This window comes from Ambystoma mexicanum, chromosome 12 (assembly GCF_040938575.1).
Source record: "Ambystoma mexicanum isolate Mex_15411 chromosome 12, UKY_AmexF1_1, whole genome shotgun sequence".
In the NCBI taxonomy this organism is placed as follows: Eukaryota; Metazoa; Chordata; class Amphibia; order Caudata; family Ambystomatidae; genus Ambystoma; species Ambystoma mexicanum.
This window is the reverse complement of record NC_090936.1, coordinates 690,637,014-690,661,340: the sequence shown is the minus strand read 5'-3', so window position 1 is coordinate 690,661,340 and position 24,327 is coordinate 690,637,014.

The following is a 24,327-nucleotide window of genomic DNA, read 5'->3' as shown; positions in this document are numbered from 1 at the left end:
TTTTTCACATAAACTTGACCCCTGGACCTTTTTGGCTATGAGAACTGCGCTCTGAAAAAGCACATGCCGGATTTACAATATTCCAGCTTCATTGACCATTTTAAAGGGACACAATGGAACACATGCTTATGGTTAATTTCTCATTGGTAATGATAATTTACAAATGTAGCCCTCATCAACAAGTTTAACTCAATCTGCATAGCATAACATATACAGCGCGTTGACTTGTATATTCTCGCTGAATATTATATTAAAATGCATGTTGTCTCAATTTATCTGTCATGTATGTGACATGGCTGCACCAATAAATAATGTTTGCATCAGGTATTTCTTGGGGAAAAGAAACACTTTTATTCTATTACATCTAACATTATAGGAATAAATAGTCATGCACAAGGCACCTTGTTCAAAGTGCTGCAGTTCATTTATTCTTAATAAACAAAACAGTATGAGGAGGGAGTATTTGGATATCTGAATTTTAAGTTGTACTATTCTGCATCCCAGCTGTAGTTTGCTATGAACTGGATTGAAGGGAACAACTGCAGATGAGCGACACAGCAAATGTGATCTCCTTTTTGATGTCATTGCCAATGAGTTTTCTGACTCAATGGTCAAGGTGGTCAAGGTATCTAATGTTTTGCACCATGCCAGTATGTCGCCCGATGGCCACATTGCAGTGCTAGTGGCAAGTGCACATTATGAAAGTCACAGATTTTCAAACGGGTGTCAGAATGTGTTGCCTAGGTGACAATTTAGTCGGTTGTCATACAAGTGCTTTGCGCTAAAATGTCAGCCATTCCTGAAGATGTAACAGACAGGCCTGGCGCCAGTTAGTGGGTCAGGAAAGCCAGGCCGATTCAAAGCCACCCTCTGGCCCCTGCAGCCGCAGAAATTGACCTTTTCAGTGGTATTAACACCATGGGGACCTGGGATTTCGTTCTGAGTGCAAGGCTCCAACATCAGAATGAATAGTATCAGAAGGGCTGCTCTACAGGAGGCCCAGCTGAGGTTTGTTTGCTTGACCTGGGCAGTAAATTATGCCCCACATCCATTAAAGCACAAATTGGTAGGAAGATTCAGGGTTATTTATAATTCTAAGCTAGGTAGCACACTGTTGCTTTCTGCCTACAACTATCTAGCAAGATCTTCTTTCTTAATCAAACAAATTGCACTGTTCATCTTGCTTAAATTTCCAAACCCTCAGTTACATGGTAAAGCAATTTTCGCAAACCTAAAATCACAATGTATTTCTGTAATGTAATGTAATGTAGGTTTATCTTTTGTGGCAATAGAACTTTCATTCACATCATGTTGATGTTTGACTGTATCAAACAATAAATGACAGAAAGTGATATACACCAAGAGACAGATTAAAATCATTTTGAACTGCCCCTTTTCAGTGCTATACTAAGCCATTCCTGACATTTAGGCCCTCATTACATTGCATTCTTGTATTCCTGAGTTTATAGTGAACACATAAAACTGCAAATACTGTGCAAAAATATAGACTGATGTTAACTAATGAAAACTCTTTTTGAAAAACATTCCAACCATTACACAGACCACTTGAGATCTGTATTCATGCATATTCCTGTATAGTAAAATTAGTTTAACTATGAAGCACATAGAATATTTGGGAAGGCAGGATGGAGAACCGTAAGTCAAATCAGTCTTTCCTTTGATTTCATTTTCAACTCAGTTAAACATTTTGCTTTAAATTTTGAGCCCCCTACACAGAAAATCTACAAATGTGCACCCATACACAGAGTACTAACATAACTCTTGCCAGACTATAAGACAAACAAAAGGGGGAAATTAGTCACCTGAAGTCCACACAATCGCAAACTCTGCAATCAGAAAGCCTCAGCTCACGGCTAGACCTACACACTTGTCTAATCTGTGTGAACTTGAGCAAATAACACCACACAACTGGTTCTTATTTTCTTTAGTTACTGAGAAGTGATTCTTCCAGGTGTACACTTTGCAACATGCCTCACTTATACGTGGTTGATTACACTACATGCATGGTTACTCATTATGTGGCCATCCAGATGTTATTGACTTCAACTCCAATCAGTTCTAGCTGTCAAAGTCAATCGTGATGTATCATGGGAGTTGAAGTCCAAAACATCTGGAGGGCTACATAATAAGTAACAAAGTATTGGCTCCAAATATAATGATAACTTACATAGTACCTTTCATAGGCGGAATTGCTCCTTAGTTTGCTCATTGCTCATGGCGCCATCACATATGATCAATGGTCCTCTCCAAACAGGAAAGTGAAATACATTATATTATTGGGTTTTATAAAGCACTTTGCTCCTTTTTGCATGGTCCCATGATGCTGTGAGAGTTAAAAAAAGAAAGGGTCTGGGTTTGATTAGTAGTGATAGAGGGAACTGTAGATGGTTGCACTGTGGTGTTGTTGTGTGCGGTTTGGAAGTACCAGGGTTCTATGTGCAGGTGTGTTTCAAGGATGTTTGTGTCAAAGCACTCTAGGTATCTGTATCCGAATGGGAGACTTGTGTGCCAACAGAGCAAGAGTGCTTGGATTCAAACTGTGCAATAGCAGTTGGTGGAAGAGGTGAGGAGGTGGCTGTTTTAGTATGTGTTGGAAAAGTGTTGAATTGCTGTGTGTGGATGGTTTGATCAGTATGCATATTATGAGGTAGAAAGTAGAATGTGTGCATGGTAGTGAGGGGAGAAGGCAGTGAAGACCCCAATGGGCCTTCAACGTATCTCTTGCAGTGTAGCCATACGGATGCCTAGCAGTGGTGCACCTCAGAGCAAGCAATGTCAATGTGGGGAGAGCCATGAAGCTCCCTGCAAAGGACCCAAATATCACTACAGGCAGCACCTAAGTCAAAATCACAGCAAGGCAATTGCCGAAGAGATCTGGGATTAAGCAACAGTGGGGACCCCCAGCAGCAAATCACAGTTGGGCAAAATAGCAGTGGGGAAATATGCGACGTACTGCATAGTTTCTTATGAGGGGCTTGCCTGGGGAATTAATCTTGACTGTGTAAGTAGACCTCCAGCATGGTTACTATTACTCGCCTCTCCCTTGACCTTGATGTGTTCCCCTTCCACCCAGCTTCTCAGTGGGGAGATGGTGGTGACGCTCACTTGTCTGGATCATCGGGGATGCTTGCCACCACCACACAGTTTTCTCACCTCTCTTCCACCATCGACGGCATGAGGTGGCCCCTGCTGTTCCCACTTCTGCCTACTGGAGAATAGGAAAGGCTACCCAGGGATTAAGTCAACTAGCAGCCCTGTTTGCAGTTCTCACCCTAAAACAGGAGGGCATGAGTTATCTCAATGATACTAATTTTAACAGTCTTAGAAGGGCATTGGTTGCTGGCCCATCCAAGGTACAAACTGGTGTATTGCAGCTTGCACACAGATTTCTTCAGCAGATACATCACCGACTGAAGACCCTTAAAAATTACATGCAGCCTATATTCTGCAGGATGGACTACTGGAGAGTAAGTGAACGAATAAGGTTTGTACAAGAAAAATGTAATTCTGGAGGGGAGAGTGGAGCAAAATCAAAAAAGGATGGATACAAGGTGTTGAATTAATGGTATCACTTGTTTACTGTGACAAATCAATAAGGCAGAGTGCACATTTACTGCTTATTCGGAAGTAACGAAAAAGGCAAATCCCATTAGACCATAGAATGGGACCAAGGGTTGCGGGGGTGTCCCACGCTCCCCTTGTTCGGTATAATGGGTTTGGAATCTGCAGGGGTGTCCCCGCAGTCACAAGTAAGGGGTATGGGAAGAAATACATAGATATCCGATCTATGTGATTACTGCACAGCTCCATTTTCACATTCGGAATATCTGTATGCCGTATTTTAGGACGCGCATTAATCATATAGTTCTGAATTAATCATAAAATTATCGTTGCTCTAGCCAGCCTTAGGTGACATTATTCTTTACTATGTCTGTGTCATTACAGAAAGGGACAAGCTGTAGCCAAACGATTCTTGGTTCTGCACCGAAAAGGTGTTGTTCAATTTCAACTGTTTTGCCATGTGCTATCTGCATTGGAACGCAAGCCACTGCAGACATTTTTTGGCCTTGTGGTCTAGTCATTTGGGCAGGACTGCTCACATTAGTGTTAGGACTAAGGCTGATTTCCAAACAATGTTATGAAAGGCTAATCAGAGTAATGTCAGTAGTTATCATTGATTCAAATACTTACATCTATCCTTTTTTATTTTTGACTATTTGGTCTAAGCCAAAAACAATTGCTGTGGCATACAGATAGGAGGGAAATGGGATCTGAGGAGGGACATACAGCTTGTTTGGCCACTTCCCCTGCCCCCATTGACTGACCATAGCCATGGTGATCGGTCTGGTCACTCCAACCCAGTAACCGCCTCCCCTCACCTGGGAAAGACATATCCTCCTATGAACTCTTTGTGTTAGCTCTATCATAAAGTAAGATCAAACTTTGTCATGTATAAGGCTTGCCAGTGTCATTTGTAAGTATAATTCTGAGAGTTTATGTAATAAAAATTTCTTAATGTGTGTCTTTGGCCACTTGATTTATAAGCAATATTTGTTTCCTTGCATCTTTACTTTGTACATTATATATAATCGGAGCATTAGCAAAGGCATGTCAGGCAATTACATTAAATAGCCATGTACTCGTACCATTTTCCAGCAGTTACCATTGCGTGGCAAGGTGGTATTCTTATGGCAGTGCCTGTAAAATCCCATGTCTGCTCAAAAGCCCAAACTGTTGCTTTTACCGATGCTTGTTGGTTTTACTTTGTCTCTCTAAGACTGGGATCTGCAACCTTAGGATCTCCACATGCTTTGGACTATCCGTCCCATCAACCCAGGCCCACATAATTAATGGTGAGGGATCATGGGAGTCATAGTTGGTTACGGCACAGATTCTGTGCTTCTGCTCCTGGGCTAGCGTGCAACCTGAGGGGTACCTTGTGAGTTTGTTGAAGCAGCCCCTGAGAGGTACAGCTGCTGGCAGGGAGAGCGCATTGCCTTGGACAAAGAACTGGATGATACTTAGATGGCAGGCCCCAAAACACATGCCATACTCTGCTTCGGCATACAGTAATCAACTGGTGTGATAAGCTGCACTCTGGTCAATAGTGGATGTTGCGGCTTGGCTGGGGGAAACAGGCTGAGGGCCTGCAACAGCCAGCAGTCAAGATTGTTTTTTGCTGGCCAGCCTGAGACATTGGGCTCTATGAACTTCCTTCCCACTCAATACAAAAAGAGTGTTGCACTCTTCCTCTCTCACACGGATACTGATCAGGGCTCCCCTTCCCTCAAACTCTCCTTCCTTGCATTTTGAGCTCTGGGCCCTTGCACTCTCTCACATACTCCCGACATCTCCCAAGCAAAGGCTTGTCTGCAACCTCCTCTCAACTTCCTCTCTAGCTGAGGCTGACACAATCTTTCCAGCCGGAGGACTGCACCTCAGCCTTTGGATCTTCTACACATTTGTGCTGGTGCCTTTAGGGAATGGAGCTGCGAGTCTCTGATTAACACAGCTGGAAGGACAAGCCGAGGCAGCTCTGGTCCCACCTGGGAGGATGATGCTATTGTCCCCAGGCAGCATTCTCACTCTGGGAAGCTCTGGATGCCCCCTTGCCAAGAGCCGGGAGAGCGTCTGGATCTTGCATAGCTTTTTTTTTTTTTCAAATGTTTTTATTTTATTTTAAAATCAAACAAACACACTACAATTGTTTCAAAACATTGAAAGCGTCATATTCCAACACATTTTCATAAAAACTCCCCAACTCCCCCCTCCCCCCTTAAACTAGAGCCGGTTCTCACATGTCGTTTACGGGAGCATCATTGGGTAGCACAATACTTAGGCAGTCATCATCCGGGTCCTCTGTTTCGTTGTCACCCTGGTGAGGGTTTGCCAACGAGGCCACCAATTGCCGCCAGGCCAGCAAGGGCCCTACTTCCTCCTCGCCCCCCCTGGTGACCGTTTCAAACCAGACTACAGATTCAGCTTCCGCCCACCTCAAGAGGTCCATCCACCATAACTCCACCCTAGGTCTATGGGCCGCCTTCCAACCCATAGCAATCCTACGTTTAGCCAAAACATAAGCCAAGTCCTTCATCTTGCTTATGTGTTTCAAATGCCGGGGTCTAGGGAAAAGCCCAAGCATGCATGACCAGGCCGATTCCACATCCAGCACCACCCCCCCACCAGCCAGTTTCGTCTTGACCTCGTCCCAAAATCTATGCACCTCCGGGCAAGCCCAAAACATGTGTAGCAGTCCCGCATTCACCTCCCCACACCTGGGGCATTGCTGCGTAGCTGTTCCCCCAAACTTTGCAATCTTCTCGGGGGTTAAATAAGCCCTGTGGGTAACGTACAATTGAAGCTGTTGGAATCTCGCGTTTCGGGACACCTTTTTGTGGTACCTCTGGGCCCGTTCCCACTGCCCATCTGTCATGGGTCCTCCCACCTCCTCCACCCAATCTTGTCTCAATTGGAGCAACTCCTTCCCTGCCCTTACTCGCAGGAGCTCATATATCCTCGATATTTCGTGCCCGCCCTCTGATACATCATACATGGTTTCCAGGGAGGCGTCTGGGTCTTTCGCTAGCACTGTCTCAGGCCATTTTTCTCTAGTCTTTTTCACAAGCCTAGTGTAGGTTATATATTGGCCACCATGTAATCCCGTCTCTTCTTGCAACCTCTGAAAGTCCACTGCCTCCCCTTCCTGCCATATGTCCCTGAGGGTGGCTAAGCCTACCTGTTCCCAGTATCTGCGGACCGATTCCAGTAGTTGAGAGTCGCTCCCGCACAGCGCCGCCAAAGGGGCCTGCTGGGAGTACGGCTCCGAGGCCCCCCCAATCTTCCATGTCCTGTGTCAGATCTCCCAGCCCAGCCTCAGTAGCCGCCCCTTGCCCACCAGTTTGTCTCTGCACAACAACACCACTTCCATCAGAAAATATGGGGCTTTATCTCCACGCAGGAGCCTGGCTTCCGCCGAGTCTTCAGCCGAGAGCCACCTGGCCACGTACTGCAGCTGCCCCGCCAGGTAATAGAGTTCAAAATTAGGCAGGCCTATCCCCCCCATCACATGGGTTCTGGAGCTTCCACAGAGCAACCCTATTCCTAGAGCTGCCCCACACGAAACCCCTGCACACGCTATGAAGTTTCACGAATAGGCTCCTAGGTATCAGAAACGGGACGTTTACGAAGAAGTGCAAAAGTCTAGGCAGGACCACCATCTTGAGCAAGGCCGCTCTCCCCATCATGGTCAGGGGCAATCTCGACCAAAATACCATGCTGTTCTTGATCCCCTCTATCGCCTTTTCCGTGTTGTGCTTGTGTTCTGCCTCGACCTTGTGGTAAATATTTATTCCCAAATACCTGAATGTCACAGGCTGCCATGGGCAGGACAGGCAGCCTCTGCACCGGGACATTCCTATATCTGCCCAAAGGGAACAGACTGGACTTTCCAGGGTTCACCGATATACCCGAGAGGATGGCGTACCGTTCTATTACCTCTAGCACGTACTGTAGGTTGTCCTCTGGGTAACGCAAATAAAGGAGCATATCATCCGCATATAATGATAGCAGATGCTCTCCACTGGCAGTGCTTATACCCACCTCCCCATATTGTTGTTGCAGGCATATTGCCAGCGGCTCTAATGCCAGTATATATAGCATGGGTGACCAGGGGCATCTCTGTCTGGTCCCCCTGCAAAGTTGCCAAGAATCTGAGACTGTGGACCCTGTCTTGACCCTCGCCATCGGGGTGCTATAAAACAACTGGACCCATCTGAGGTATCCAGGTCCCATTCCATACCCCTTCAGGACCGCTTTCAGCCAGGGCCATCGTACCGAGTCGAAGGCCTTGACTGCGTCTAACAGCACTATAGCCAGCTTTCCCGTGCCTTCCTCAATTTGGTCTATGACATGGTGTAGCCTCCTGTGGTTATCGATGATGTTCCTACCTGGAACAAATCCCGTCTGATCTGGGTGTATCAGTTTCTCAATCACCCTCTTCAGTCTGTTAGCCAGCACCGCCGTGAGTATCCTGCTGTCCTGGTTAAGCATGGACAACGGTCTGTAAGACCCGCACTCCACGGCCGGCTTGCCTGGCTTCAGGAGTGGGATGATCACAGCCTCACGGAGGGATAATGGGAGTTCTCCCTGCTCATAGGCCTCGTTGAAAGTGGGAAGCAGTGGCTGAAGCAACTCTTGCTGGTATGTTTTGTAGAACTCACTGGGCAGCCCATCCGAACCCAGCGCCTTGCAAGTGGGCAAGTTCCGAATCACTACCTCCAGCTCATCCGAGGTGACGGGTGCGTCTAACTCAGCGCGCTCTAGATCATCCAAGGTGGGCAGCTCAATGTCCCCCAATGTGTCCAGTATGTCTTGACACACATCCTCCCCCGTGTCCTCATACAAGTGTCTGTAAAACTTAAGGAATTCCTCATTTACCTCTTTCTGGGTGTTGCATATGCAACCGCTCTCGTCCTGAATCTCACTAATCACCGAGCGGGGGGTCTCACTCTTATACAGCCAGGCCAACAGTCTGCCCGGCTTGTCGCCCCCTGCGTGTATCCTCTCCGTATATTTCCTGTAGTTGAGTCTGCACAGTTTATCCCAGAGTGCGCTGCAGGACAACTGTAGCTCCTCTTCTTTGGTTCTATTATCATGAGCGGTGCTCTCGCAACGCGTGAGATCCTCTAGCTCCCTTTCCTCCTCCTGGAGTTCCCTTTCGACCCCCCCCCTGTAGCCCCTTAGCTTGGGAAATAGCTACCCCACGCACCACCACCTTAAACGCTTCCCACAGTGTGCCCACAGAGCTTACGCTTCCCGTATTTATATCAAAGTACTCTTCGATGGCATCCCTCAGGCCCTCCCGAAACCCCTCGTCCTGCAGAGCCTCGGTCCCAAGTCTCCATGTAGGTCTTTCAGTAAGGTACTCGGCGCTTTAGCCGCCGGTGCTGTTTTTCCTGCCCTGTCCTTGGACCTATCCATTCTGGGATCTACGGTACAGTTAAAGTCCCCCCCACACTACCGTACCCCCTGCCAGGGGGCCAAGTTTACCGTAGAGGGTCCTAAAGTAAGCTGCTGTATCGTTATTGGTGGCGTACAGATTTATGATGTGCACTTCTCTGTTTTCCAAGAGACCCGTTACTACCGCTCTACCCTCCGGGTCCACCGTAGAATCAAGCACCCAAAACGGCACATGGGGCGCCACCCAAGTAATAACCCCTCTAGCATACGCTGAGTACGCCGCCCCCACAACAGTGCCCTTCCATTTCCTCCTGACAACCTCCAGCCTTTCCCTAGTGAGGTGGGTCTCTTGCAGCAGGGCTATGTCTACGCGCATCCTCTTTAAATACAACATCACTTTGTTACGTTTAAGGTAGCTGTTGAGGCCCCGTACATTCCAGGTCACAATTCTGAGATTACCCGATGTCATCCGGTCGGTCTATCTCCATCCCATCCCTTCCCGTAATGCTCCCCACGTAGGGTTGTTCCCTGGCTCTTTCCCTTCTATTCACGAACAGTGCCCCCCTCCCCCTTCCCCAACTTCACACCACTGCACACAACTCCCCCCCCCTCCCCGCCAACCCCCAACAATAGCCCAGCTCCATCCCTGGATCTCAGGCCTACCCGCGTCTGGACCCATCACGTGTCCGAGAGGAGGGTGTCACCAATCTAACAGTGACCTAACTAAATGTACTACTATTGGGTGCAGAGGATGCTCCCGAGGAGCTCCCAGTCGTTTATTTGGGAGAAGTGAATTCAACGGGACCCGCCGGCAGATACGTGACTTCCCCCCCACAAGAACAATATCATACTATATTCCAGTCCCAATGTCATAACTATGGCCTCACGGGTGCCTCTGCAACGTGCTACTTATCTCCAGCCGCTTCTGTCTGGGCATTCGCTTCCTGAGGTCGACCTTGCATATCCAACCATTCCATCGCTTCGGTCGGCGTCTCAAAGAATAGGGTCCTGTTCTTATGAAACACCTTTAACATGGCGGGGTAGATCAACATGTAGCGGTGGCCTGCTTCTCTAAGCCTCCTCTTCACCGTTCCAAAGTTCATTCGACTCCGTTGTACGAGCAGCGTATAATCCGGATATGCCGTTATATTCGCTGACCCCCTTTCTATCGTGCCTCCTTTCCGGAAAAATTCGAGAATCTTCTCGCGGTCACGATAGTTCAAGATCTTCACGATCAACGGCCGCGGGGGGCTCCTGGGGCCGGTCTCCTGGTCAGGGCCCTATGCGCCCTTTCGACCGCGAACCCCTGGGTCAGCTCCCTGCCTGTAATCTCCTGCAAGAGCATGGTTTCAACGAAATCCGTGGGGTTCGATCCTTCCATTCCCTCCGGAACGCCCACTATGCGAATGTTGTTGCGCCTGGCGCGCCCCTCTGCCTGCTCTGCCCTCCAAATTGCCCACTCGTTGCACGAGGGCATGAAGCTCCTTCGCGTGTGTATTGCATGCCTCCGTGGTCGGGGCCAACTCCTTCTCCAATTCCCCAGTGCGCTCTGCGATTGTTCGCACGTCCTGGCGCAACAGGTTCACCTCTTCTCGGACCGCTCCGATCTTAAGGTTTAGGCCCTCTTGCAGCTCTTTCATGGCTAGGCCCAGCTTCGTCTCCCAGGCCACCTTCAAGTCGGCAAATGCTGCCAGCACCTCCTGGATAGTACCCGGTGGGTCCATCGCTGCCGTGGGGGTTTCTTTGCTCTTGCCCCCCTCCGCGCCTGAGGGCGACCTAGCGTAGGCCTCCATCGTGGGCTGTTTGATCTGGGGTCGCACCACCTTGGAGGACATCCTGCTGCGTCGGTTGGGCCCACGCGCCCAGCTGTATCCTCGGCGCTGCAGAGTACCTCACGGGGTTCACTCGCCGGCCCCTTCACAGTGAGGTTCTGCTGAACCCGGGTTCACTCTCCTGGCCCGCCACGATCCAGGACCTCCTCAGTAGGGGCTCGCCCACGTTCCGACCAACTTTGTCTTCCTTAGCTCCCCCGACCATTTATGGCCCTTTGTCCACAGGCGGCCATCTTGGGTGCTGCCCTTCCATTGCGCGACCACCACCTTCTTCGAAGTCTGGTTCCGTGGATATGCAGTTTCGCTGGTGGGGAGGGCGCTCACCATGTGCCCCCCACTCTCATGCGCCCTTGGATGCACCGTGGGCTCGAAAGTCCGCCAAAAACCATCACTTCTTCCCAGGATCAGGATCGGATCATCGGGAGCTCCTCCAATGAACGTCCTCTTACGTAGCCATCAAGCCACGCCCCCCTGGATCTTGCATAGCTGTGCAGATTAGAGCAGCCGGTGCACTGCAGGACAGAGAGTACCCCGAGGTTAAGGAGACGATAGGAGCTGCAAGGCCGAGGGTACCCCGGATAAGGAGCATGGTGCTGCAGGGCAGTGACTACCTAGAGGACACAGGAGCCAGTGCAGTTCCAGTGACTGCAGGGTTGTGATTACGACAGAGGAACATCAGAGCCTGGGCACTGCAGGGCTGTCACTATAGGAAGGGCGTGTGATGTTGATCGTCTCTGACTGCAGGGTGGCGAGTTCCATGGAGCAAGATCACACTAGTGCAGTGAGTACCCCTGAGAAGGTGTGGAGCAAGGATGAGTACACTCTGTTAGAAAAGGAACAGGGGCACTGCATTTTCTTGGAGTATCCCCTAGGAGGAGCTGAGCAGGAGAACTACACAGCTTTCTGAGCCCTGGAGGATAGAAAGGACAGCGGGATATGGACGCTATAGGACGCTGTCTACCCAGGTAGGACGCAGGCAGAGGGAGCACCTGGATTGTGGGTACCCCTGAAGAGAGCCGAGGGGGAGCAGAATGCTGGATTTGTGAAAAAGCACTTTCCTTGTATTCCGGAGAAGAGTTCATCCCACCTGGGTCACCTTCCTTCCTTCCTCCTTTGCTGCTGGAGCAGTGCAAGACCCCGTTCGGTGACCTTTGTGACGTTGTGCACCTGATTCATCTGTGCCCGTCTTGCGGGTGGGCCACCTGGTAAGTTCATCGTGCATTGTGCAGTTATCTGTCTCTTTTATCTCCCCCTTCCATCTCTCTCCCCTCTCTCTCTGTGGTGCGCTTCATCTCCCCTTACTCTATCACCTATCCTGCCTCTTTCTCGAAGCCTGGAAGGAAAACGTTCAAAAAAGATCTCCTGGTCTCCAATCCACTGGCATCTGTCCTCTCCCCTTTCTCTTCGTCACCCATTAATGGTGGCAACAGATGGGGCATACTCTTAGCATGCTTCTCATCCTCTAGGTGCATCATTAATATCTATCAGAATGGAACTGAGGAGAACCCTTGGAAAGCTTGGCCACGTGAGGAGAACCCTTATACTTACGTTTCCCCGGCCCCTGGCAAAACAAGTTATTGGACTCAGACAGGCAAAAAAAACCACACTTAGACTAATTGTTATAGTACAAATTAAAATGGCTCATTATAGGCCCTTTATTCACTTAATATATGTAAACTAGCATACATAAACAAACATATAATCAGATATATAAAAACATTTAGAAAAATGGCATCACCGTTTGCAAGGAAGCAGAAGACACCTTCATCTTGGCCACTACAACATTGCTTAGTCCCAGAGCTGGTAGGTGAAGAGATCACTCGTACTAATGGGGTCTGAGGTGGAGCATCCTTCCTCTCAGCGAGACTGCATCACCCGGGTGTCCAAGTTCTAACGGCCTTCCACAGAATACCCTCTACTCTTTATGGAGGCATGTCCCCGCACTTCTCAGTTGTGACTACCCTCGGCCAAAGAGCAGATCACAAGTGGAAGGGGCAGGGAGTGTAAAAAACCAGTTAGGAGTGGAAAAACCCAGCACCCCTCTCATTGCATTAATTCCCAGAACCCCTTATCATGCACCTGCAGAACGCTCCGACTCCTTCCCCAGATTCGTCTTTCAGTTGACAATACAATAACTATTCTCCACAATACGTCCACTCAGCAACAATAGTTATGTAGTTATGTGACCTTGCTCTGCTTTTGATACTGAAAAACTTGTTTATTTTACTAGGCCCGCGGAGACGCAGGCTTTTATTACAGTGATGGGAGATGAGTGTCCGAAAATGGCTGCGCACCGACGCCATGTTGTTTCAGTTCATATTTCGCATAAGCATTACACTCCACCCCTTGAACAATCCACTTCCATAACCTGACGGGCGTGAAGGGGACACCCAGAATCATCTGAACATTCTCCATAAATTAGGAATACATGAAGCACGGCAACAAAAACCAATCACTAGAACAATAATACCAAAAGGTCAAATCAATGCAGAACTCAGTGCTTCAGGAATCCATGCAAATAAGTTTTCCCACCAATCCCTGTCCTGATCTTGTCACCTGGGCAACCAAATCCTTTATACCCTTAATATATATTTCAATAGATCGGGAATGGTCTCCCAGGTTGAAACAAGACATTCCTTCCACAGTTTTGCATCCTAAATTATTCTTAAAAAACAAATAATCTATAGCTGCTCTATTCTATAAAATAGCCTTCCTAAAATTTCTATTATCCAGCAACAGCTTGGTTGAAGCTTGTGAGGCCACATTAAGCCCAATAACTACCAAACAGGCTAATTTAATCATAGTCTTATATCCCCCAGCTGCTAATCCCCAAACTCCAATAATGGAAATAGCAAATGCTAACACTTCTGTCTCAGAGAGCAAATGTACTTCAGAATTGCAGTCTGCTGATAGTATACGAAGCAGCACGTATAGAACATCCAATTGCAGGTTTTAAAGGGTACATCATTAAACCAAGACGTGTCAAAGCACATGGGCAACCTGAAATATTGGCAGAAATGTGTGAATAAGTGAAGTTCCCACAGGAAAACAGCCAACCAGGGGGAAGTTTGACATGTTTCAGATGGCTACCAGTGGAAATAGTAAAGTTGTATACCATATAATTTGAAACATCAACACAAACATTTATAGATCTTGTACACAATCGTTGCTCAAAGTCAATCTTTTTTCCATTCACATTAATCTTTAGTTGTTGACACTTTCCAATGTAGGATGGATCACAGGTCATGTGATAACATACATCTGCAGGAGCGATGTCATGTGTTATGATACGGATCATGTTTCTCCATTTGTGGCTAGTGTCAGCACAGAATTTACAGTATTCATATACAGAAAAAGAATTCCAGCCATCCGAATGCACAACCAAGGAATCATTTAGCAAGACTCTGAATAACTCCTTTAAAATTGGGGTAGGTGTTGGAATAGCCACAAGGCATGTTGAAATCAGATCTGCGGAGCTATGCACATCAGTCAAGCAGAAATGCTAAATGTTCAAAACCTGCTGAGCTAAATAGACCCATACATTCTTGCGCTGTCTGACAAGGGTTAAATAACCATGATGTGACAAAGATGTCGAAATTCCAGAAGGGGGCAAAAGCAAGGCATTATGTCACTGCACTCGCCGTTTTCTCAATGCGCCGCGACAAGCTGCAACAGACGCATCCTCTCGCGTAACACTGGTAGGAGGAGTGTCAGTCTTCATCCAGAGCCCCCATTCTACTTGGAGAAGAGAGACATCTGCCACATCCCCTGGTATGTTCCCAGACCCTCCCAAAAATACTCTACCGCGCCGCACACAGGCACTCGGCATACTCAGGATCTAAAATGTCAAAATTCAAAAACAAGACATCCATGGAGTACATCACTCACGCAAATGACATTTGTCAGCGGGGATATGAGTCAATTTCCTTTATCATGGCTCCATTACAAGAACCAATTGATCTTCCCCATCTGCAGTCACATCCGCCGGAACCGGCGGACCAGTTGGTTTCTCGACCCATACTTGGGCACCTGGGACCATTGCATCTGATGAGCCAAAACCCTTGTCCCCACAAACTGATAAAATCATGGGTGGCTCTCCTTTAACCATGGATAACTTGACAGGTACTAGTATAAATTGGGCCACTCGATCCCCTTTATGTATCGGCAGCATATTCTCACCACTGTTGATGAGGATGACTTTAATCACACCTTGGTAATCTGCATCCACAATCCCTCCCAACACTTAAATGCCTTTTAGAGCTGAACCTGATCTCGGGGCAATTCATCTCATATGAGCAGATGGAATTTGTACTCCAATTCCTGTATCAATCACAGCACTACCTCTTGGTTAAAGCTGCATTCCCTCACTTGCATTCAAATCCACCCTAGCAGACTCAGGAGCGGCACGATAGAGGGGCAATGCACCAGGAGATATTTCCCAGTACAATAGAGTTTCTATAGCTCTATTTGGTTTGCTTTGTAAGACTGGCATTAACATATGCATCAATTGAGTTTCACCGTTCGCAGTAGGACGGTTATTCAAAATCTGAACAGCTTCTAATATACGTTCCCGCCAACCTTTCAAAGTACCATCACCTGTTTTGTACAATTGTTCTTTCAACAATCCATTAATTCTCTCAACTAACCCTGAAACTTTCAGGCTATAGAGGACAACAAAATCCATTCGATTCCTTTTTCCTGACAATAATCCAGGACCACTTTCCCTTTAAAGTGGAACCCGTTATCACTTTAAATTTGCAAAGGGAACCATAGTATACAGCCACCTGGTCCAATAATTTAATCTCATTCAATTGGGTAGCTCTTTTACATCGCAAAACCTTTAGGTAACCAGAATACGTATCCACACTGATAAAATCAATCTGCCAAATCTGTCCAGGCAATTTACCTCGTTTCAATGTACCATGAATTATGTATGGAATAGATTAATGTTGCTGGTGTTGACACATAGGACATTGTAAGATTGTTTTCACAATTTCTAATGGAATGCTAATTCCCTTGTCTTGTGCCCACCTGATAGTAGCCTTCTCTCTGAGATGTCCACTCTTCTGATGGGCCTATTGTGCAATTCCCTCCAACTCATCCTCCTCAGCCCTCGAGTCCATGACTGCAAATTTTGCATGCTTGTCTGCAACAGAATTGAACCGCCGTTCCAATGAGTCTGTTGTGCAATGTCCATCGACGTGATATACAATTACAGTAGCAGGCATTAGCATATCGGCAATGTCATACCACACCTCTTTTCCCCACACTTCTTTTGCAGGAATTTCCATCCAATCTTTTTCCAAGTCGGGAGCCATACTACCAACCCGTTTGCAACGCCCATGAATCAGTATAATTATGACAACTTCCAGGCCTTTCTTGCTTCAACGCCTGATATACAACGCCTGATATACAGCATATAACTCCACAACTGGCTACCCTTCCCTTTCCCTGAGGTGGTTAGCACCTTTTTCAGTTTGGAATTGCACACCACCACTTTCCAATGTCGCTCAATTCCCACATATTTGGCTGCAGTAAACCACGCAGGTTCGACTTGTTCATCTGATAATTCTCCATAAGGGATCCTCCATTTAACTGGAGGCTCATCAATCAGCATCTCTCCCTCAGGCTCGAAGTCTATGAGTGGGACTCTCGCCACTTGCTCATGCAATTTAGTCACGCCACCTTTACCGGGCTTGGCAAGATCTTGAATGTATCATTTCCATTTAATGATACTAGCCTTTTGTGCATGACCAATTCAGTGTGTCGTAGGGGAGCTCAGTAACCATTGCATAATTGGTATTTCAGGTTGGATCAATATATCATGATTCACCGTCATTTGTTCCTTATCTATGAGCGCCCAGTAAAAAGCTAGTAATTGTTTCTGAAAGGGAGTATATCTGTCACCCGCATTGGGCAATTTCCACTCCAGAAACCCAAGTGTACATGTTTCCTATCCTGTTTCTGCCATAAGCTCCAGTTGGCATAGGTATCCTGTACGGACATGTTTAGTTCCACCTCACCATCCCTCAATGGCCATAAATCTATCACTTTTTGAATGGTGCCCTTGGCTGATTGGAACGCTGTCACTCTGTAAAGAGGCGCAAAAATTGCCCCAAATGTGGTATATGCTGCCTCCAGAACCCAAACAGTCCAATGAACTGTTGTGCTTGTTTCTTAGTCCTCAGAGTTAAAAATTCAGGGATTTTCTGTTTTGCCTTTGGCACCATCTCACAGTGCCCATTATGCCATTGTATCCCCAGGAAAATCACTTTCTCTGTCGGACCCTGGGTTTTAGCATCATTAATCTCCCATCTCTACTTGCGCAATCCTTCTGTAATTAGATCCAAGTGTACTTGCACACTTTGCTCATTTTTGCCTTGAATCAATATGTCATCAGTGTAATGCACAATTTTTACATCCGGTTTGCATGGAACTTTGTCCAGATGTTCTGCCACCAGCCGGTGACAGATTGTCGGACTATGCATATAGCCCAATGGAAAACGTTTGAACGTATACTACCTCCTGTTAATTATTTCAATCGGGCGACACACACCTTGATCTCAGCCTAGTATGTAGCGCACAACTGAGATGCCTTTCTCTTTATTTTATGCAGATTCAATTTGAGATGGTACACAACTTGTCTCACACCCCCTTTTTAAAATACCCCGGGTCACATAGACCATGAACCAGGCTGGTTGGTGAAAATGCAATATTTTATTTACTTTAAGATTCAAAGGAAATCATACAATTTCAATATGGGGCAGCAATCACCAATGGGGTGATAATTACAATGAAAATGGAAGAAATGCACTTGGTTGACCTTCTCCTAGAACGTATACAAAGCACAAGTGAATAGGAGCACTTTTTGAATTAGGATAGATGGCAACCAAGGTAGGTTTGCCCCTGCAACGTTTCCTCAACCCCCAATTAATCATATTCTGAGTGGATTTTAAAAGGCATGAAATGACACTCGGAAAATGGACAAATAAATGAATGCGCGGTTAAATGTGTGAGGCAAATATGATTTCTCCCAACAACAGGAAAGCAGAAACACTAGCAATCACAATGCAATAGATCAACAAGATGCATATAATTCGAAAATTAGTGGAAAGTTAGAACATGCTGCAGCCGAATGACACGTTGGAAAGTTGCAATTTTCTCAATTCACATTTAAAATGACCCAAACGGTTGTCTATGAAAACGGGTGAAACACTGAAAATCGCAATCCGGTTTTTTGTCTAGGGGGCAGATGTATATCACAGGGACAATATCAAAGTGAAATAATGGTGGCATCTGAAGATTTGGATGCGATTTTTGGGGTGGAATGGGGTTCAGTTTTAGGAAAAATAGAGCAGTTAAAATGAAAACTTCGGTTTTGAAAGAAAGTCAAATGTTACTAAACTAAATTATCAAGACTATATTGTTAAAGAGGAACACAGTAAGCTCCAAGGTTGATTCGTGAGGTCAAACATATCACCCCAGTGCTCAACTTTAACTGGAACTTAGTTTGATTACTCAAAATATAACTAAGGGCTTAGGATTTACACCAGACAGAAATTAAAAGAGAGATGACGCTAGCACTTAGAAAACAAGGACAGGGTACACAGAGAATTCTAACAGTTTTACCAAGTTACCAGGGTATAAACAGGATTGCTTAGAGTGCGTAATACAGACAAAAGGGTCAAGATGGGGAGACTATGTGTTTCTCTGTGATGGGGAGATACTTGCATTCCATGCTTAGGTTTGGAATTATGGAACAGCCAACTGGGTCTGGTCACCAACTGGTGGGCGCGCCTTACAGCAAACAGCTGGGCAATTCTGGTCACTGAATGGCAAGGACAGCTGGATGGCAGGGTTTCAGCGGGCATTCAGGTAGTGGGCAGCAAGCTGGTCTGATTTCAGGATGCAAAAGGTACCACAGGTTTTCCCTTTTTTAATGGGATTTCCGTGGGTTGTTTCTGGATCAATGGCCTTGCTGGGACAGGATCAGCAGTGCTTTGGCCTTGCTGGAGTATTGTCAGCAATGCTTTGGCCTTGTAGTGAAATCTGGAATCAGCAAGATGAATGGAGCAGATGAGAAATGCAGCTGCAGGAAATTCAGGAGAGAGTGTGTCTAGCGTCCTGTCAGGGACTCTTATTTATATATAATGCATAGTGACATCATAGAAGTATATGGTAGGGCAGGCTTAGCTAAGCATGCCTATAAATAACTGGATTGATCAGGGGTGATAGTCCCCACCTCGCTCTCAGCTGGTTGGATTTTCAAGGGCAGGATGTCAGATTTATGATGTGAGTTTTACAATGTTCAAAACCTCCCACAGTTACTTTAGCTAAAATCCAATTTTGCCACAAATGGTATATTTATACAGTTGAAGTATCTTAACAAATCACAAAAGCAGGTTCCATATTTTATGCAGAACATACCAGCCCAACTTTGCAATCTAAGACATTGTTTCGCCCTTCTAATACTTTTTAGTCATTTTGAGTATGAAATATTCAGCCTAAAATTCTGTCACTTTACACACGTGTCTGGATTATCGTCAGGCATGTAGGTATTAAACTTCGTAATGGCATCAGGGATACTTCCCTTATAATACCCAATTCTCTGCCATTTCTATTCCACATGTGGCAGTGAAGTCTATGACATCTTAAATTAAAGCCATAAAATCCCATTTAAAAGGTTAACTTTTCACATTTTTGCAAAGTCTACAGAGGTGAAAGTCTTTAACATTTTTATTAATAAATAGTCCTTGGCAAACAAATGTTCAGTATTGTTCCCCATAAATGGGCATAGCTTCCAAGCTACCCCCCTAACTCCAGGGTTTGTCATGAGTTTCTCTTTGAAGCTTCTTGTAAAAGTCTGATTAGTATGTGAAGTTTTTTTGTCCTGGTCAGTCAAAGTTTTCCAGCTAGCATTTATCACTTTTGTGTCCTGGAATTTTATGGTGGTTCCCTTTTGGGGGAAACCTTAGCGCTGCCAACAGGAATAACCTGTTTTGGGAGCTTGCAATATCCAGCCCAGGCAGTTTAACAGTTTCATTTTTCTTATATTTTGTCCTGAATCAAAACAGCCTGTTGAATGAAACAGCCTATATATGTTTCCCCAGCAACAAACCTCTTTACATTGCTAGGTACGGACAAGCTTTCATTCAACATTGTTCTTTTTAAAACAGGCATTTTTTTTCTCGGGTTTGTAAAATGCCCGTTCTGACACATGTGGTGAAAGCTGGCATATTCCTTTCAGATTTGGTTTTGCTCTTCCATTTGTAATCCCACATAGTTTTGTAGCTGTAGTCAGCTTGTTTTACACAACAGTCCGTACAAGGAAAAAGTCTTCATGAAATTGACACATGCACAGAAAGCTATGATTTTCTTTTCAAGCAGGGATTTTTTTGACATTTGTAGCAAAATGTAAGCGTTTCCCGTGTAGCTGAAGGAAAGCTTTTGTTGATTTTCTCAGGTTTGGCTGGCACAGCCTGTCATTCAGGAATAAGGCTCTTTTCTGATGGAGCACAATGTGAATATGACTGGGCATGACAGGGTCTTTTTGATAAAAAGCAGTTTGATGAAAACATGGAAAAATAGCATCAGAGCGGCATCATTTTAAAGGTGAAATATTCCCTTTTTCCATCTGAATTTTGGGGTTGCAGCAGCAGAGTGCAGCTTTTTCCCTCCATTTCTTTAAGACAAACAAGAACACACTCTAGTAAACTTTCTCGGGGTGCTCCCTGTTCCATCTTGCCAAACAGTGCAGCCATCCTTCTGTCTTTGCAAATGCATTTTGGGTGCAATGGTGCTTACAGGAGCCAGCGCAGCCATTTTGCTGGTTCTGCTGAAGTGTAGCTTGGTGATGTGGGGAAGTACTGCAAAGTGGGTAAATATATCCCACATTCCCATTCCACGAAAATGCAAATTGCTCTTGGTATTCATACGCAATTCGTAGAGTGAAGAAGGCATTAGCCAAATCTATCACTGCATAAGATGTTCCCTCAAATGATTGTACATTTTCAACCAAAGTTACTGCGTCCAGTACTGCCGGTACTAGCGGAGGAGTGTATTTATTTAGCTTGCGATAATCAACTGTCATTCTGAAGGTACTATCTGTTTTTTTGATTGGCTAGATAGGATTGTTCCAAGACGTGGTTACTGAACGCAACACACCTGCTTCAACATACCCTTTATTGGTCAATATTGTTTCATGGGCACTCTTTTCATGGCTATCAGAACCTGCACCAGGGGCATTTTCAGTTGTCCAACAACTACAGGTGTACAAGTGAATGCACTCACTACAAACTGGTAAATGTTACCCCCTAATCTGAGGGTTAATCCTTCTAAAATATCAAATCTGATAGTATATTCAGTAAGGGTAACAATTAACACTTGATACAAGTCTCTTTTTAATTGGCCAATTTTCATGTCGATTTTCGTTTGGACTGCTGAGTGTTCTTTGCCTCGCAATCCAGTAATCATAAAATGTCTTCCCTTAAATCTGGAAGGATTTCCATATATCAATGAGGCCTACGCCCCAGTATTAATTAAGGCTCGAACCTCCTGTGTATTTCCTGAATGCCAAAATAATGTAACCTTCGCAATACACTATCTGTCAACCTTAACATGAGCTGTTGTTACCAGAGTTTGACCCTCATCCTATGTGTGTGTTTAGATTCCCTTTTCACCATCACACACACCATGTTTCTCAAGTCTGCATATGTTGACTCGGAAGGCACAGATCTATTGGAAGGATCATCGTCACCCCCCTCTGGAGATGGTTCAAAAGGATCCACCTCCTTTTTCAGTTTATGTACTTCCTGTCATTTCACTTGTTTGTAATGCTCCTTCCTATCCAGGCCTTGTTCTTTTTCCAACAAGTACATTTCCCGCGTCTCAATCCCATCAATATCTTCTCGTGTCACACCATCCTTCAATAAAGCCAGAAACATGTCCTTTCAAGACACGCGAGGATCTTGGCTGTCAAACCTCTTCCCAGGAGTGCACCTTTCATTCCACCCTTCTCTCTCTCTCTTTATCCCGTTCCTCTGGTCCTCTATCCAATTCAGTTCCTCTGGTCTTTCCCATTCTCCTAGATCTGCCAATTGTCTAATGGCATCCACCACTTCATCTGTTATTTTACCCGTCTTTCCCACCAATAGGGTCATCGTGATGTTTTTATATGTTGGAGGGGCCATTTGAATATGGGTGTTTCGTGCAGAAACTGATAGGTTTACCAACCTCATATGCTCCGGAGTTTCCACTTGAATGGCCTCCTTCATAGCATGTTCCCTAACTCTTTGAATAGCTTCCTTCAATGTGTACGATTTCTTATCATCTGTCGGCCAATCCGACGTAATCGGGCTCTTATGACCACATCCATGTGCTGCTAAATGTAAAAGAGACATTTGTACCTCGTCACCAATAGCATCTCGAGGAGGGCCTGCACGCAGGGTCTCCTGTATCTGGATTTCTTGTGTCATGGGTAGAAACCTAGCGGAATCCATTACATCTATCAAGAGACCCGCCGCCCCTCCATCTAACAATCTAACCATCCAGGCTAGCAAAGACTCACCAGTCCTCTGTTTCAATCGGTTAATTATTTCACCAACCTCCTGCTGTGAATAATCCTCAAGTGCGGTCATATCCACCACACCTCCTCCCGGATTCATTGGATGACGCACCATCCTTCTGCGTAATACGGGTTTAACCATCACCTCTTTACAGGCCGGTTCATGCTTAGATAACACTTACGGTTCAGAACCACTATCTGTAGTAGTACTATCGAACACATCCCCATCCCACCGATCGGGGTCCCAATCTACACCTTTGGAAGCAATCACAGTTGCCACCTTACAAGAATGCACCCTTCCTGTTCTCTTCCGATATTTATAGCGAGCAACCCTTACCGCATCTCATTCAGCTACCATATGGTATTTGTCTGTCTTATCATTATACAATTTCCTTTGGAGCTGTTGCATTAACACAATTTGTTTTTCAGCAGCTAATTCTTTTCCCAGTTTCTCAACACTTGCTTGTAATTCCACATCCTGTTGATGCATTTTCCGAAAAGCATGCAAAAGAATCCAAGCCCTTCTCCCTAGAGCCGTACATTCAATACAGACAATTGTTGCAAGCATTTTGCTACTTTGGCTGGACTCGCTTCTCCTATACTTGTATCCCAGGTCTCACTTAATCCTGCACCACATGGCCAAGTTTGTGCAATATTATCCTATGGGCCCTTAGGCCACCCTGGGAAAGTTACTGCTGGACAGACTCCTCACGCGGAGCTTCTTTTTTTCCTAAATAGGAAGATCATTATATCAAATGGATGTTTCTCCTCACTATTGTTAATACTTCAACACATACACACCTATACACTTGTTTTTTTTCTCTTGAATTTTTCTTTCAACACCAAGGGAACAAAGGAAAAGAAAAAGAAAAAATGAATTCTCTTTTTCTTTTCTTTTGTCGTTCAGAGTCCAAAACTTTAAATTCAATTTATTAGCAGGATCCTTTGGCATCAATATCAACACAAAGACCCTACTCACAATGCCAAAATGTTTTGCTTTTGCTTGGCCACGTGAGGCGAGCTCTTATACTTATGTTTCCCCGGCCCCTCCAAAACAAGTTATTGGTATCATGCAGGCAAAAATAAAAACACACTTAGACTAATCACTATAGTAAAAATGGAAATGGCTCTTTATAGGGCCTTTATTCACTTAATATATATAAACTCAGCATACATAAACAAACATATAACCAGATATATAAAAACATATAGAACAATGGCATGACCATTATCAAGGAAGCAGAAGACACTTTCATTTTAGCCACTACGACACTGCTTAATCCCAGAGCAGGTAGCTGAAGAGATCACTCGTACTAACGGGGTCTGAGGCGTAGCGTCCTCCTCCTCAGCGAGACTGCATCACCCAAGTCAGGTCAAAGTTTTAACAGCCTTCCACAGAATACCCTCTTCTCTTTATGAGGGCATGTCCCCGCCCTTCTCAGTTGTGACTAACCTCGGCCGAAGAGCAGATCACAAGTGGAAGGGGCAGAGAGTGGAAAAAAACAGTTAGGAGTGGAAAAATCCAGCAGCCCTCTCCTTGCGTTCATTCCCAGTACCCCTTATCGTGCACCTGCAGAACACTCCGACTCCCTCCCGTATTCTTCCTTCAGTCGACAATACAATAACTATTCTCCACTCAGCAGTAATATTTATGTAGTTATGGGACCTTTCTCTACTTTGTGTTATGCTCAACTTTACTCTGCTGGAGCACCCGGAGCCTCTTTCCCTGCAGCGTGATAGTCTGGACCCTGAGGAGCCTGGGTTCTCTGGGGTTGCTCCTATAATGTGTATACGGTACAAGGTTAGAAAACAGGTATGTGTGGGACTGTTTCTGCTCCCCAACCTGATGCCACCCCTAGTGTTCCCAGATTTGACTGCTAGTTAACTCACCAGATATGTGTGAAAGGATGGCTCTCTGTCCTGCTCTTAATTCAGGCAGGGGCACGAGTGTGT